Source organism: Tenrec ecaudatus, chromosome 13 (genome assembly GCF_050624435.1).
Source record: "Tenrec ecaudatus isolate mTenEca1 chromosome 13, mTenEca1.hap1, whole genome shotgun sequence".
Classification (NCBI taxonomy): Eukaryota; Metazoa; Chordata; class Mammalia; order Afrosoricida; family Tenrecidae; genus Tenrec; species Tenrec ecaudatus.
In genome coordinates, this window is record NC_134542.1 from 73147742 (window position 1) to 73166375 (window position 18634).

At 40.5% G+C, this 18634-nt stretch overlaps 1 protein-coding gene across 1 annotated transcript in view; it reads right to left on the reverse strand.

Annotated features, from left to right (window-relative positions):
• The window catches only part of CSRNP3 (cysteine and serine rich nuclear protein 3), a 79713-nt gene that overhangs the window by 25463 nt on the left and 35616 nt on the right, over positions 1–18634 (reverse strand). The gene's annotated exons all lie outside the window — the stretch shown is intronic.

Sequence of the window (18634 nt, forward strand, 5' to 3'; positions counted from 1 at the left end):
CACAGGGGTCACCTAGGACCATCAGAAAACACCTGTTTCTGATGGTCTTAGGAACTGAGACACCCGCTTCTCTATCCGTCTCCTGGCTGGTCCACCCATATGCAGATACACCCACATGAGTACCTGGCGTGAAGACTGTTACCCATGCGACACCATGCTTCAAGACAAATTTTTTACGTATTTGTCATTAGAAATAAATATTTCACAATATACAATTACATATTGTTTTGTGATTAATCATTATGCTTTCATGATGTTAAACTTGTAACAATGAAAATACATCCTGCATATCAGATATTTCCATGACGATTCATAACAGTAGCAAAGTGACAGTGATGAAGTAGCAGTGAAAATAATGTGGTTGGGGGTCACCACCACATGAGGCGCTGTATGAAAGGGTGGCGGCGTGAGGAAGTTGGGAAGCACTGCTCCACACAGTGTAGACCCAGCCTTTCACTTGCTCCTGTGGAGACTTTCGAGAACTGCCCTGATGGTGCTGTCAGGTGAGTGTTGGGCTGCTGGCAGAGAGAGGCGCATTTCCAACCCACCGGTCACTCTGGGAGAACGATGATGCTATCTGCGCCCTTAGAGACTGATAGGCTTGGCAGCCCCACCTGGGATGGCGTGCTTGGAATTGACTGGATGCCACAGGTTGGTATTATGTAGTATAATCAAACTTGTAACAAAGTTTCCAACAGCCTATAAATCAGTTGGAAATTTTAACTGCTCATTTTTCCTAATCCCTTCAGTGTTGGTTTTATGATTTATTTTCCCATGCATATTATTGTATAGTAATCAGCAAAAATGTAGCACATATACAAACCATTATCCACTGGGCCTTCCTCTGCTATGAGGGGCATTTTTGTGAAATATACTAGGTATCTATAATATTTGAAAAAAAATACAAAAAGCAATAAACACACAGTACTCATTGACACTACTTAGATTTTGTGTGTTTAACAATGGAAATCTCACAAAGATATTATTTAATTAAAAACCACTATCTCTTTATAGTTGGACTTCATCCGCTTTCTTTACCACATTTGCTTATGCACCCATTTTATCCTCAGTGATCATATTGGGAGGGTGAGCATCACAGAATGCCAGGTGGTTAGAACAAAGTGTTCTTACATCGAGGGAGGGCTTGAGCACAGGCCCAAAGTCCTTCCACTTCCTCAATGTATTGCCATATAAATATATGTACTTAGGCCAATACCTCTATGTTTATGAATGAATAAATTTACATACGTGCACACCTATGTTTATATCTCTATCCATAGCTTTGCTTCCTAGATCTTTCTTCTGTTTCCTTTTACCTTCCTCCTATCCCACCATCACCCTCCCTTCCTTCTTTTGCTTCTTAGTAATTCCTCTCAGCTAGATTGTTGTTGCTATAATACCACCGGGATCTCTGAAACCTCCTCATTGTTGCTTTTAATTCCTTAATTGTTTCCCTGTCAATGGCATTGTTTGTTCACTGCACCTGTCCCCTCCCCCCATTCCTCCTCTTCCAGATGCATGGGTTCCATTGCTTTCTCCTCAGCTTGCTTCCCATGCCTATCTTATATAGGTAGGCAAAATGACAAAAATAGAGACAAAACAAAAAGGAAACAAAAAAACGAATAAAAAGAGAGAAACAAAAGAAGAAAAGAAACAAAAACTAGCAAAAAATAAAACAATAAAAAAACATACATAATTCCAGGTCTGTCTGTTGAACTTTATGACTAATGGGCCTCTGCACAAGTCCTCCCTCAATCCAAGAACAGTTTGTGCTAACAACCTGCCATTCTGTGATGCTCACCTTCCCAAAACGATCACTGAAGACAAAATGGGTGCATAAGCAAATGCGGTGAAGAAAGTAATGGTGCCCAGCTATCAAAAGATAAAGCATCTGGGGTCTGAAAGACTTGAAGGTAAACAAGCGGTTATCTAACAGAGAGGCAACTAGCCCACATGGAACAAGCACACCCGTCTGTGCGATCATGAGGTGTCAACAAATCAGGTAACAGGCACCAGAAGACCCAAAACTGAACAAAACAAAATATTGTTGAGAATGAGGGGGCTTAGAGCAGAGATTCAAAGCCCATCTGTAGAAAATAGGACATCCTTTCACAGAGGGACACAAAGAAGGGATGAGTCAAACAGGGTGCAGTCCAGCACCAATAAAACACACAAAAATGCTCTGGTTCTTTGAGGCTTCCTTGCCCCCCCCCCACCCCAGTCCCCACTCTCATGACCCCAGACCTGACTTCCAGTTCTGACTAGACCGGAGCATGTACACTGGTACAGATAAGAACTCATGACACACAGACTCCAGGTCAGATAAACCCCTCAGGAACAGAAATGGAGGTAGTGATATCAGGAGGGGAGGGGAAGGGAGGGGGACCCAATATAATGATCACTACATAATCCTCCCCACCCAAGGGGGAATGAACAACAGAAACTTGGGAGAAGGTCAATGGTTAGTATAAGAAATGAAAATAGTAATAATTTATGATTTATCAAGGGATTGGGGGTGGGAGAAGGGGGGAGGGAGGGAAAAAAGAGGAGCTGACACCAAGGGCTCAAATAGAAAGCAAATGTTTAGAAAATGATGATGGCAACATATGTACAAATATTCTTGATACAACTGATATATGGAATGGTATAAGAGCGGTAATATCCCCCAATAAAATGATTTAAAAACAAATCCCAGTATCTCATTAAATAGTACTGGAAACTGAGAATCCAAACTAAGCCACACTGGTTGCTCTTGAGGTGATGCCTACTCATAGCTACTCGAAAGGGCAAAGTAGAATTGCTCCATTGGGTTTCAAGACTATAATTTTTATAAACAATTATTTTAATAGATCATTTTATCAGGGGCTCTTCCAGCTCTTATAACAATCCATACATCAAATGTATAAAGCACATTTGTACATATGTTGCCATCATCATTTTCAAAACATTTTCTTTCTACTTGAGCCCTTGTATTGGCTAAAGGCTGTCATCTTTATGGAAGGCTACATGGCTGCGTCTTTCTCCCACAGAGCTGCCTGAGGGCTCAAACTTGCTGACTCTTTGGTAAGCAGCTGGGTACTTACCCACTGTGCTACTAGAGCTCCTTCTCAAATAGAATTACTAGTTGTGCAATTCAGTCCGAGTGTGCTGTCATAGTTGTTAGGTGCTGTCAAAGAATTTTCAACTCAGAGAGATCCCATGTGCCGAGTAGAGTGTTCTTGGCTATGATCTTCATGGAAGCAGATTGCCAGACCTTTCTGCTGATGAGCTGCTGTGTGTGTTTGAACCACCAATCTTTCGATTAACTGCCAAACACTTAACTGTGTTTGTGTTCCCTTACTCTGATTACAAGGTGGCACAAACCGTTAAGCACTTGACTTGTAGTCGAAAGGTTTGAATCCACCCAAAGGTGCTTTGGAATACAGAACTGGTGATCAGCTTCCAAGAGATCACAACCATGAAAATCCTGTAAACAGTTACACTCTGCCCACCAGGGGTTGCCACTTGACGGCAACTAACAGCAATAATATGCACTGAGACAAATGAAAATGTACCAAGTCATACCAGAAACATACTGTTAGCTACAGAGGCAGATGAACAGTGTATCAAAAAGGTTCAAAATATACACTGGGTTTCGAAACAAAGTCATATTATAATCAATTTTGCAATTGGAAACGGGGTAGACACCATCTAGCCTCGTCCTTTTATTTAATGGATTCTCCAAGGTTTGGAAGTAGCGACATACTGAATTAAGGAAAGAGGTGGTGAGCAAGCGCAAGTAGAAAGACAGAAGCAAACACTGAATGGGGAAGATGACCTTGGGTGGCAAATATACCACAAGCCAACCTTCATAGAGCGCTTTCCGTGTGCACTATGATGTGAAGACCTTTACGGACGTTTCTTCATTTTATTCTCATCTCTGGGTTGATATGACCTATGTTTCCATTCTGAAAGGATTCTTGGTGACCCAGTGGTTAAAGCACTCCACTGCCAATCAAGAGGTCAGCAGTTTGAACCGGGTAGCTGCTCCGTGATAGTAAGGTGTGGCGTCTGCTCCGGAAAAGAGCGCCCCTTGGAAAATCTCGGGGCTGTTCTACTCTGCCGTACAGGGGCGCGAAGAGATGCAACTGACTGGAGGGAGGGAGATTGGCAAGTTCTGTTTCATGTTTTTGTTTGTTTTATCCATTTGAGACAACCAAGGCACCCAAAGAAAAACAGCATGCCTAAGATCACATGACCAGTGATGAAACGAGAACTCATGAATCCAGAGTGCAGGCTTTAGGCACCATGTCATCGTAGAGAGATGATACTATTCTACTGAAATTGAATCAAGTTGAGACATGACACCTTACTACTTCTGGTTGATATCAGCTGCTGCTGGCTTCAAGATGATTTTGATTTGGAAGGTTATGTATGCAAGGAAAGAAAATCACTATAATAGCATTTTGTGCTCATGGAGATATCTTCCAAGAAAGTTCAAAGTCATCTTTCTTCCCTACCCCAACCCTCCAATAATTTGGTATTCAAGCCCATTACAGAGAGGCTTGACATGTTTATTTATCCAAAAGATGGAGCTTGAGGACCTAGTAGGTGCCAATCACTTTTGAGATGATGGAGCTCCATCATTAGAAACAGCAAGCAGATGGTCATCCCTGCCCTCATGGAATTTACACGCCTGCAATGAGAGATTGCGACAAACTGAATAGACTCGGAAAATTACAGAGGAAGAGAATTGTGACATTTGAGCAAGAAGTAAGCCTTCCCAGTTTTCTCTCCTCCCTACCCTCTTACTCCTCCAGAGAGATTGCCAGAAAGCAAATGCTGTGAATCGTGTACATAAGTTTTACATTTATTTATATATACGTTCACTGCCACATGCGACTCCTGGCCGCAGAGACTGTTTCTAACTTTGATTTAAGAGCTCTGATCTGCTTCCGAGCTGTATGTTTAAATCATCTCAAAACAGAGTAGAATTTGTCAAAATGTAAAAGATCACTGTAAAAAGCAAAACCCAGCAATCTGCCTGGTAATCGGCTACCGAATCTGACAACCTCATCTGTCAACACTTTACGGCAACATACAGGCTATGATTTTTGGGGAGATAACTTTCCATCGCTTCATATAAAAAATGATGCCATTAAGATATTATCTTTCAAAGCTATACATGTACAGATGCGGAAGGAGAGGTTTTAATGTATTCATTTAAAACAATGTTTATCAATGTATTATTTGCTTCTGCCTCTACTTATTCTTTAGACAATTCATGCTAGACACATTAAAAATATTATTTATATCTTAGACCTGTATTTTTGGACCATTAGGGCTTCTTCAGCTGTGTATGACCCTTTCCCACAAAGCCAGATTAAACCATCTCCCAAAGACTGTGAAGATATCAATCGTAGCAATGTCAAGGGCAGGGGCCCTTCACCCAGGTCCTTGACCATGCTGACACTGTTAAAGTGTGTTAGGATGCGTGCAGTTTCCTATGTACTGGAGTTTCTAGTTCAAATGTGGGCTTATGTTTATTTTTAGCTTATTTGTATTATAAAAAGCACTATAGAAACAATGCCATCCAAAGGCCTATGGGCTGTTTCTAACAGGAAGGCTCTGAAATAGTGTAAGCTCACTCTTACTGGGGATATTTGAAGACTGGCTTTCCTGAAGTTAGGAGTCATTTACCGCTCGCTCTCTGCTGCTGATGGAAGCAGAGCACTCCTGCGGGATGATAGGGGCTGTCTCCTGCCTCGAGGCCTCAATCTGACTAACATCACAAAATGAAGTCATAAAATAGAATCTGTGTTCTTCAAGCTCTAAATTCACTCAGCACCTCTGCCTTAGGGAATCTAAAACCTCCCAGAGATCCCTGTTTAGTAATCTGTACCCTGTGCAGAATGACTGGACTCTGCTTCAGGCTCCTACAGAGATCCAGGTTCAGTTGACTACTGAGAGGTCAAGAGGAAGAAAAAGCGGGGGCTCTCATTACTGCTTTACAAAAATAATTGGTTCTGTTTCAGGCACAACACCAATTCTTCAGCTTCTTTGAAGTTCTCTTATTTTACCCCATTCTGTCTCCACCCTGAAGAAGAAATGGCCAAATGCAGCCACACTACGTATACTGCCCAGGCTACAGCTCTTGGGAACACCATGCGGCGAACACGTCATGTCATCCCACTGCTGCTACAAAGTAATCCTGGATTGTGGAGATAATCTTCGATTTAAGAATTAAAATAAAAAATAACAAAGAGTGACTGATGTTGGCAATGTACAGACATTAACCATCCTAAAAAATGCTCTTGAAAAGATGGATCGTTAAAGAGAATTGGGAAATGGACTAATTTATAAAATCAGGAAAATAATGTAGGTATATATAATATAGAACAATATTTTGAACTGTTGGTTTGAACTGTTTGGTCCACTGATCTGCAGATTAAAAGAAAAACACAACAACAATCCCAAACTGAGATGCTAACCACCTCTCCGAGAGCAGTTCTCCCCAGTAAATTGTGGATCGCAGTGAAAAGCGAACCTTTTCCAGTGTGCTTTGTGCAATAATGCGAGCTTTGACTGGCGCCGTGGAACCCAGATGGAGTGCCACTAGTGTTGCTGACGTGCTCTCAAGAAGCAGAGAAAAGTCATGCTAATACAAGGAAAAACACATTGCGTGATATGTGCTGAACGATTACCTGCCATTTCCAAAAGACATTAATCCAGCAATAGGAGCACTGTAAAATGAGCAAAGGAAACTCACAAAGCCATCATGACAACTATTTGTGAAATTGTGAAATATTCTCTTATCTAGTATTGCAAATGCAGCTTTTCCATGGGAGCAGTAAATTATATATACAACATGTAAAATAGGTACCAATTTGCTGTTTATATATGACTATTAGTAATTGACCTTTTGTGGAATCAAACATTATAATGGGGACTTTTGAACTGTGCTGGGGGGTCAGAACCCCATAACTCTTAAGTTGCTTATGAATCAACTGAAATTTGTACCATAAAAATAAAAAAAGAAAGAATTCAAGAACAAAGTGAACTCAAAATAAAACCTAAGAAGAATTGGAAAGTGTGTTTTATGAATCATCTAGGAAGCAAGTGCTCTCAAATATTTTGAGAGCCAGATAGTTTGCATATTCTGACTATATAGTTTGTATATTCTGACTCCTCAGAGGATATGAGTAGATCGAGGCATCAAAATGGAATCTACAGGGCTCAGGGTCCAAATCACGGCCCTGGTCCATGTCCACACTTGTAAACCAAAAGTTCATGATTTGGGTTCTAGTCACATAATCTTCAACGAGGGGAAGAAGGCAAAGTGGGAGGAGTGGGTGATAGAATCTGTCAATCATCAATATACATGATTGATTTACTAGTTTTATTTCCTACTGAAGCTTGCTTTCATATTTATACTTCAGCCCCTTGTAGAGGAGTTAGTGTGTTATTCCACTGAATCTATGCATAGTGAAAAATAAACGATCTGCAACTTTAAAACTAATGACCCAGTCAGGACCATTGATTCCAGCAGAGCATCAACCCTCTGGGACTTGAGCTTGAGCAGTGGGCAGTTGCTCGTTTTACCATCACTTATAACTTACAGAGTTAATAACCATTGGTAAGGCCAGTTCTAAGTGGAGAGACAGAAAGTAGTAGCAGATCTTTATAGTTTGGCACGAAATTAGACATGAGAAATTATAAAGTTGATAGTTTTGTCTGAAGTTAAACAAGTGGAGAATTGGTGGGAAATATGAATCCTATCATGTGTTTTGTAAAGTCAATATTTTTATGCTTTTATGTACAAAAGAAAAAGACCAGATGATGTGTAAGCCTATATTTTATTTTTCATTTATTTGAAAAGCAAAGTCATGTTGCTGAGATTAAACAGTGTTCTTGGTAAATTCTGAATCATAAAAACTTGTATTAATCAGGGGATCTGAAAGTGTGTTAATCCCAGTAGATTAGAGAAACAAATCCGTAGAAACTCATATGTTTCTATGTGTATAAGAGAGTTTTATATAAAGGGTAACTGTACATTAAGGAAGCATCTCAAACCCAGTCCAGTTTAAGCCCATAAATCCAATATTAGCCCAATGTCTAATACCAATCTACAAAGTGCTCTTCAGACTCATGAAACACAAGCAATGATGCTGAATGCAGGATGATCACAGGCCAGCGGGTGCAGAGGCCTTTGGGTCCAGTGACATTGTAAACATCTCAGTGCTGGCAGGGGTCTCTACATGTCTTCTCCAGCACCCAGGGCTGCATCAAGGTAGGTCCATGTGGCTTCTCCTCAGGGATGTCTCTCAAGGAGTCAGCCTTGTCAGTGGAGCACTGTCTCAGAGAGTGAGCAGAGAGTGGGAGAGGTGTCTCCCGCCTTCAAGCAGGAAATACAGGAATTCCCAGAATTCTCAGGAGAAGGTCATGCCCACACAGAAGCCTCGTTGGCTGTGACCCAATTGACAGACTAGACTCCACCCCTTCACTCTTAATCCTCTCAAATTAACACCAGATTATGTAACTACCACAGAAAGTGTGCATACTGTTTCTTACTTTATGAAGAACAAGTTATGATTGAGACAGTTATTAAGCCATTAAGTATATTTACAAACAGAAATTGATTGCATCTGTTGAAAGGGATTATGGAGAAGCTAAACATCATCAGTTAGAAAAAGGAGAGATGCCAACTGTGGAACGGATCAAAAATTGCTTAGATGCAAGTTCAAGATGAAGCAGCAGAAACAAGAAACAAAGTAGGACAGTGAGTCTCGCTCTTGAATGGAAGCCGTGTAAAAAATACATTTGAACACGTTGAGCACGAATGACCCAAGACCAGATGAGCTGTGGGCTGATATCCAAGATAGTGTACTTGGGATACAGCAAAAAACGCACTAAGAAGACAAGAAAGAAAAGATCAAAGTGGATGTAAGAAGAGACTCTGAAACTTGCTGTTAAAGTGAAGAAATAATAAAGCAAATGAACTAAACACAGTATTTCACAGGGTGACCTGAGAAGACAAAGTTTATAACGAAATGTGCAAAGAACTAGAATATGAAAGCAGACCACTGCTCACTGAACCACGAGCTTCTTCCGTCTGAATTTGCTCAAACGTACAATCGAGGTGCGTTTATAACAATCAGTGACTGGAATGCAAAATTTGGAAACACAAAGCAAGGGTCAGGAGGTGGGAATTGGTTTTAGAGGTAGAAACAAAGCTAGAGATCACATGATAGAATTTTTCAGGACAAACAACTTATTCCTATTCCAAAAGTTTTGAGTTGCTGTTGTCAATGATTCCATGCAGATAGTTCTTAAAATAGTACAATGTGCTCAAGATGCACATAAGCTGTAAACTGTTTGGTTTAAAGAAAATTCAGGGGATAATTTTGGTCTAAGGTTTAAAGATTAAAGGTTTAGATAGCCTTACTGGCTCCAGAATATCTAGATTCTTTGGGAATTTGGAATGAAAAAAAAAACACCCAGAAAATACAAAGCTATGCATTGTGAATTAGGTGAGGTTATACACTCAACAATTCCTACATGTTCCAGTTCAATTCCTCTATTACAGTGTGATCTATTTCAACCTCCTCTTATGCACTACAGTTTACCCTACCTCCTTCCTATGCGTCCTGTCTCCATTCCTGTGAGAAATTCCTACTTTAACCCAACACTGGTGTTTGTGGTAGTGACATAATCGCCTGTCAACTTAAGGGTATTGTGAGTGAGGGGGTGGAGTCTAGCCTGTCAATCAGGTATTAGCTAATGATGCCTCTTTGTGGCCATGGCCTTCTTACGAGGCTTCTGGGAACATCCTCTCTCTTGATTCTGCTATCAGAAGAGGCAAACCACACACTCTCTCTCTGCCTTCCATTCCTGCTGTTGAGACACTCAGAGCTGGAGGAGCCATGTAGAGAACAATGCCAGCATTGAGATGCTTTCACCACCACTGGATCCATAAGATTTTCTACCCAACGGCCTGTGATCTTCCAGCATTTGGTATCATTGCATGTGCTGCATGAGTCTAACGAGGAACATATGGACTAGTATTAGACGTATGGGTTAATAATGGACTTATGGATTTGATCTGGACTGGGCTAGGATGTTTTCTCAATATACGATTGCTCTCTGATATAAAGCTCCCTCTTTCACACACACACACACTTATTTGGAAAAAAGAAGCACTATGTGAACATTTCTTAATCTTCTACAAAGTTCTCCTGCTTTTATACAAAATGGCTTAAAATGCTCTAATAGAAACTTGGAACTTAATAATTTGTGATTATTTTCAGGTGAAAACCATAAAGCCACAGGATTGCAATATCAGATCCCATTTCAGCAGGCACTGTCATTCATGCCCACCATAATGCAGTCACATGAAGTCATTTCTTTCCATCTCCTGCCGGACTTCCATATTCCTGCCTCCTTTGTAAGCCTAACAACGGAAATGCAAAGTCTCTGAAAGGCTACTTTTCATCCTGGTTCTTCATATTCCTTTCCTATCTTCACTCTGGATAAAGAAGCCATCTTGAAGTCTCCATCTTTGTTACACTGCCTCTCCAAATGTCATCATTCTCAATAGTCCTGATTGTCACCTTTGGTTTTACGCTCTGGTTTTCCAAGCCATCGTCTTCTCAGGCCCTTGATGCTTTTTCACACAAGCCACTGCCATGGTCTCTAGTTGACTTAACTCATTGTTTCCCATGACTTGTCAGAGAGAATACAAAACTCTAAAATTTTCATTAACCAATGTACCAGGCTTGATTTTGAGGTGACTGAGCCGATTCAAACCATCAATCTTTTGGCTAATAATTGTGTGCTCATGGAGTTGACACTGAGGCAAGAGGAACTTCCAAAAATAATTATTATATGTCAACTTATTTTATGATTTCTGAAATTTCCCAAATTTATTATTTCCGTACTTTCTCTCATCAAATCTCTCACATTATTTTGCTCAATTAAGGTATGGAGAGCAGTGAAAGATATCCCGAAATTCTGATCATAAGGAAATACCAGGGCAGCATGGTCAAATGGGATGTACACTAATTCACAACTATTGGGGAATACTTAATTTCCAGGCATGATAAAAATCCACCTGATCTTAATATGTAATTTATCTATGGAAAAATAAATTCCCAAAGATCCTGAGTTATGATGATATAAAACACATATCATCACAAACAAAAAGAGACTTTCAAATACTGACCATGTTATAGGCACGTGTGCGCTATTTCCCTAGTACGTTGATATTGAAGTATTTTGCTTTGCTCACATAACTAGAACAGATACAGAGGGAAAAAAAACATTTAAAAAGTGTCAGAATCCCCCCCCAAGTGACAGCAAGTTCAGTAGCTTTTTTTTTTTTTTACTCTGAAAGTGGTGTTCACAGACAAAATCAAGGAAAATCACCTCCTATTTGGAGAAGTGTCTATGATGTTAAGCCTAAATCTGTTTCTTATAGGCCTAAGCACTTAGTTCCCTACAGGAGAAGTGAAGGAATCCTGGTGATGCAGTGGTCATGCATTTGAATGCTAACCTAAAGTGTGGCAGTTCAAATCCACTAGCCTCGTTCTGGGAGAAAGATGCAGCAGTCTGCATCTGAGAGAATGATAGCTTTGAGAACCCAATGGGTCCGTTTTACTTTTCTCTACAGGGTCAACAGCAGGTGGCATTGACTTGTAAACAAAGGTTTGACATGCTTGCAAAATTATCACACATCTTTCTCCCCAACTCCTGAATGTTGCTCGTCACCACCCTCAACCAACCAACCAACCAACCAACCAACCTTTTCCTGTAGTAAACAAACACAAAAAACAACTCATAGACTGGGTCATAGAAAATGTAAGAAACATACATAAGAAGTAATCATCAATTTGTAGAGGAGGAACAGACAGGATCCATAGACAGGAGGTAGTTTACCTGTTAGCCACAAACATTTTCCATTTTCCTATTAAGCTGATAATCTTTAAACAGGCTGGCCCTTGAGACTAATACAGTCTTTCGTGTATTAAGCTTCCGAGTAAAATAATTTAAGATGGGATCCTTTTGCTTAAATCAATCGTTTATAAAAACAAGAAACATACATTCATATAAACTATGTAAGACAATAAACATTCTATTAAAACATGAACAAATACGCATTTTAAGAAACTAACAAAACACCCGGATGCTTTAAAAGGATGACCCTTGTGGCTAGATGACTCACGCTTTGTTGCGGATCATGAAGATGCAGGTCACAGCATCCTCTGTTCAGTCCGTCAGCTACATGAACAGAGAGCAGAGCCCTACATGGAGACAACCAGCTTCCTCTGACTCTCTCCTGCCAGTGCCACCCAGCCTGGCCAGCAAACTGCACCACTAGCTGTGACCCTGTACGCCCTATCCAATCGAGTTTAAGGGTTTCTATAATATTTTAAATATAAACAAGTATAAAACTTTTAGTGTTGGGGTGGGGTGGGGAAATATTTACAACTCAGAATTTTGACATAAATTCACAGAACTGCATGAGCAAAAATAAGCAAGTAACACGTGCCTTTCCCGACTTGCTGCCACAAACGATGATGGCAATGACCAACGTGTTAAAGTTACAAACTCGCCAACAGGGAGCACTTTCAGAATTGGCTATCTTTCCTCCATGCATTTCTATTATTGAAGATGCCCCTTTCCTTTTTCCCAATTGTGCTAAATAATTTAAAAATAATTAGTCATTTGTTTTCATGCTTTTTATGACAGACACATGAATATAGTTTAGAGTTTATTAAAGGAGCAAGAAAAAAAACAACATGTTCTTCATATAAAATCTTCATATATGACTGATTTAGGCATTGACCTAACATTTACTGCAATTCCTTGAGCCATCAACACAAACTACAAGTAACAGTGGGACGGTGGATTGTTAAACTGAAACAAATTTATAATTTGTTATACATTAAAATCATATAAACTGAGTGATTTACTGATTTTCTTATTAATTTGATAGACTTTTTGCATCAGTTTGGCCATCAAAGTTATAACAATAGATGTCATAAATGTTGGTATTTCAATTTTATATATGAAATGCATTCTTGCTTCAAGATCAATTTTCTCTTTACGTGGTACATCACTTAAATAAAGCTTATGCAATAAAACCAGAAAGAATAATACTTGAAACAAAATGTTTTCCTAACTCTATAGCTCAGCTCTGTCCAAAGTGGATGAAAGGTTTGATAATTTTATCTTTATCAACTCAGCTGGTCACCTAATATTATCAGTGGTCATCATTTTACTTTATTTTTATCAATGTTCCCAGTTCTTTTTTTATTACTTTTTCAAGTTATCCACCTTTCTATAGGTGACGTTAAGATATTATACGGAATCTTAAAGATTATCTAGAAAGTCAATGTCAACATGTGCATGTAGAATCTAGGCTCTTTGGGTGTTTACATTTTCTTCTCATTTTAAAGAGACGCTTCTTTATTATACACATGTACATTTCTTATGAGTCGGAGAAAATATGTTCCTGACACTTGGAGAAAAATAAATAATGTAATAAATTAAAATCTGATTTATAAAACTTTCGAAGGTCCATTATGCAGATTACACAAGGAGGCTTCAGAGAGTTTGTGGGAAAAATTCCACTATCTTTTCATTTCGTTTTACAAACTCTTTGAAGCCCCTTGTATATTAATGAGCATCTGCACTTCTTAGTTTCTCCATTAATATTTTCAGAATTATGTTTATCTGCCTTACAGGATTATTATCGGGAATAATTACATTTGGGCGAAGCCTTATGAATAACAGATGGACAGCAGCACATGTGCAGACTACTATTTTGGTGATATTCTTGAACCAAATAAAAATGTGTTCTCTTATCATCAGTGAGAAAATAAGTACCACCTACTTCCCAGCTTGTTTCCGTCATCTTTCAGATGTGCAATTAAACTCTAAAACTTCATGCTTGAGATACAAATTTCACTGCCGCTAACGTAGCAGTTCATTCCAACATACAAACCTATGTGCTGGTTTTATTGAAATCCCAATATCGATAACATTTTAAGACCTCGCTGTTTCTTACTGACGGGAAAGAAAAGGTAGTTGCTTTGAAACATAAATAATCGCAGTTCTGGCTGCTGTCCAAGGTGTAAGCACTTTCCTCTGCTGTCTCAGCAATTCTCCTGATGTCAAAGACATATTAAAATACATGGGAACCACATGGCTCCTCAGCAGAATGCCCGTGTTCTTACAACCGGCAGGGCAACGCCATTCCTTACCACCACTGACGAAATACTGGGGGAACATGGACTATCCCCACACAAAATGAAGCCGCATGAGGCGAGCCACTTGGTGTTCATTCTCGCACCGTGACAGGCGGACATGTCTGCCATTCTTCCCGTCTACTGACTTGTTTGGTTGCTGTTTCACATTTTTGCTAAACCACTAGGAGCCTCTCCTGTTAGGATTAACAGCACCTCCCACCTGCCCAAGGACTTTCCCACACAGCCTTTCATCCAGTCCAACAATATAGCCCTGTCAAGCCTAAGCCATCGTGAGAACCCATGTCACAAAGTTACTTGACAACAGGGACCAAACCACCCAACAGTAAAAATCCCTCAGAACAACAGAGTAGCACAACTCTTCTAAGGTCTCTTGGAAGTTACCATGGAAAGCAACACTGCCTGAATGACCATGCACTTGAATTTTGAACTTTGTCAAGAACGCTGAAGTCTGGAGACAAAAATAAAACACACAAACCCTGAGAGAGAGAGAGAGAGAGAGAGAGAGAGAGAGAGAGAGAGAGAGAGAGAGAGAGAGAGACTCTGCCAGTCTGAAAACCTGAAAAAAGCCATTCATTTCAAATAAAAATCTAAATCATTAACTATAAAGGTACAATTAATCAATGTGGCATTGCTGGCTCCATGTGTCAGGAATTCTAGATTTAAGGAAGAGATGTGGGCTGTTGGGAGAGGGATTCACGCAGACGTTGGGAGGCAGCTGGGGGAGAGCCACCTGGGGGAGAGCCACCTGGCGGAGAGCCACCTGGGGGCTTGGGTGCATTCTGTTCCCTGCTGTCACTGGGGGATCAGGAAGGGCTGCAAACACCACAATGAAAACACTTTCACCTTCGCCGCGGCATGCTACAAACTCACGCTTTGCGGGGGGGGGGGGGTGTTCTGAGAAAAATATTCATAATTTCTTTATCTGCTGCTGTCTGAACACTTTTCAAAGACACAAATTAAAGGAATTCTTTACAAAGAAATGATTGGCAAGCATTTAGGATATGCCAGAAAGATAAAATTGAAACTCAGCTTAAATGTCAAACTCACCAAGAAGCTTTCTTCAATATCTCTGGGATGAGGTAAGGGCTCCTTCTATCCATTTGAATGCATCCCTGCCTTGACACTAATAGTGAAGGTCCCTGTCTGGGTCCCCCCACATCCCCGACTCCCACACCACGGAGAGGAGTCGAGCGCAGCGCTGGAACCCACAGAAACAGGACACGGCCCAGCACCTAGCAGCCGTGTGATAGCACATGCTACTCTAAACGAAATGCATAGATGACTGAACTAGGGACAAAATCCTAAGCACTTCTATTTCCTAAACAAACTGACATTAATTCTAAACAATAATACACTACTACTTGCTGTGTCTTCTCTCCTGGGGCCTCATGGTCAGCATGTATTTCTTCCTTATTAAGTCATCTATTTTTCTGTTCTCTTCAAAGGGGGGGGGTGTTATATATTACAGAGAGTGGGTGCATTGCCCTTATGATCTGAGGGCACACATAACTTCTGTATTAGGAATGATCTGAAATATGCTATATTTTGCATATCAAAGTTACCCTAGCACCACAATACACCTCTAAACAATCTAGCGATTCTTCAAACACCAGCTTGTAAACCCATCACTAAAAAGGAAGTAGCTGGTGGGAGAGTTACCTGGATATTATAAAGTGCTTTGAAAGAGAATTCCTGCTGATCATGTGCCACCAATTTGTACTGACCTCTAGCAAAACAAACAAACAAACAAACAAACAAACAAAGATGGAAGTTGCTGCCTTTAGCAAGTCCATTAGCAAGAGGCCTACAAAATGATTTTTATCTTTTGATATTTAAGTTGTCATCTTTACCTTAGAACAGTGACTGTCCTGTTAAAAAAATGAAGACTGTCTCTTGTATTGCTTAAGGTTCATAAATCTCCCATCAAATCTGACAATGGATAGGCACAGCCAATCAAAGGCAATGTTTGCTGCTGTTGGTGGTGGCACTGGGGTGAGGTGTAAATATAAAGCCTCGTTGATAAGATTCTGAAACGAGGAGCAGAAATAAGCAAGGAGGATTTTTGTTTTTTATTGAAATATGAAAGCAAGAAAGAATTGAAACCATATGGGCTAGAATATAAATTGAGTGAGAGCAAAGGGTTTGTCATTTCTGGGACTGATTTTCCCCTGAAGAGAAAACGCGTTCCTGTTAAGGTTTCACAGATGCCAGAAAAATGACCTGGAAGTTGTGTCTGAAACAATGGTCACTGTAACTCTCTGGGCAGCAAGTAGCGTTTCTTATTTAATCTGGTGCTTCTTCCCCGCACGTCGTACAGAGAGGAGGCAAATCGCTGTCCACACACAGTGAGTCCATGCTTTATAGCAAACAGCAAGCACGCGGAATGCTGGTCTTTGAGGGAGACAACAAACACAGCCCCACGCAATGGTCCAGGGAAGGAGGCGAGCGTTGCTGGTTCAGGGTACACTGAGAAAGACAGGAGGAGGAGGAGGAGAGCCACAGAGGAGGGTGTCTCAACCACATTCTTATCTAGTGTGTCCAGTCATGGATCCCAAGCAGGTGGACTAGCACTTGAAAGGCAATAGGCATCCAATCCATATCTTCTGAATGAATGAGCAACCATTATGACAGATTATCATGCAGGTATGCACGTCACTGTATCATCATGAAGCCTAGAACCCCAGATCACACTCACTGCCACTGAGTCAAAGCCACATGACCTTGTAGCTGTAAGTTGTTACCATATGCTACCACACCTACGGAAGGCTCTGGATAAGCTCACCATTACCAAGTAGGTTCTCACTCAGAGCAACCCTCTATCTTTATGGGAATAGACAGCCTCATGTTTCTCCTGTAGAGTGGCTGGTGGGTTCAAACCATTAACCTTGTGATTAGCAATTTGGTGGGAACCAACTGCATCACCAGGGCTCTGCCATGGAAGGACAGGATGACTATAGCCCTATCTTTTATTTTCTTCTGTATGGAATTCAAACTCACAGGGCTCACCAGAGTTTCTAAACAAAACAACACAGAGCAAATTTGCAGACTAAGGTACAATACTGATATTATGAAAAGTAGGCAGCCAATTAAAATTTTTCAGGTCACCAAAAAGGAAATGAAACCTTTCCTAAACCGTTTTTGTTTTTCTAAATCAAATGAATACTACATTTCTGAATTTCCAAAGCTGGGGTCTTTTAAAGAGATAAGTGACTCTCTCCCCAAATAAGTTTTGGTGACAATTTTTAATCACTTCCACTTATTCTCTTGTTAAACACCATAATTCATGCAAAATGATAATTTCAAAAGCATAGATATCCCATTATTGTCACTTAGTATGTGAAGGCAATACAGAAAAGACATAAAGAATACTATTTCCCAGCAAAGAATCTGCAGAAGGAAGACTTTCACAAAGAATGCTTAATGAAATGACTGTATTCCTGTAAAGGACAGCATCTTTCCTCCACGTGTCCTTAAGTTCACGGATATTTTCCTTTGCAAACATCTCACCCAAGGAGAAAGTCCAAGCAAGAAGCTCTGGACTGCTTACGGCGGCTCTGCAGATGAGTGGTATCATCTACCACTCTTCCATCACATCTCTGGAGCACATAAGGGATTATATATGTTTGCAGGCACTTCCAGGATGTACAGAAACAGTCCTGAAGGACTTATGACTGTCCTTCTCCCTGCTACCCACATGGGTTACGTGTTGCAAGAAATTCTCTTTGCTTCATGGTCAAATGAAACTTCAGATATGGTCTGTATTAGGGAGTAAGGTAAACAAGGATTCTTTGCTTTCTACACCTGAGGAATTCTTCCTTGTAATGGATTGCGGTGGAGGTGGGACACACAGAATGATGAGTATAATGGATTTTTATAAAAACAAAACCCAACCTATTCTATCCTTAAAGAGCATCACCTCTCAAAGAAGTGATTTGCTCCTGTGACGTCTGGAGCAAGCTCAAACTGGCTTGGCTCTCAGCATCTCCACTACAGGTCTACTGACCTTCCTCTCATGTGCACAGTCCCTAATTCTCTCAGCCAATTTTTAGAGACTCAATAGAGCAAAGTATTCACCTCTGACCCCTGCCAGAGACCCATTCACTCACCAAAGCAACTGTAAGCTTAAGGCTGGCAAAAGGAAAAGAGTGAGAAGCAGAATTAATTTAGATAGAGCCTCCCGTGGTCCCCAGGCTCCTGGCCACTAATTAAAGTATTCAGTAGGGATAACAGAATAATCCTGGGAGGGTTAAGGGACTATTATTGTTCCCAGATGGTAATGGTTATAATTACTTTCCGTGAACAGAAGAATATAGTACACACTGAAGAAAAGGACCTGTTTTCCTTGCTGGGATGCTGGAATTAGGAAAGATGGGGAGGTTGACAGA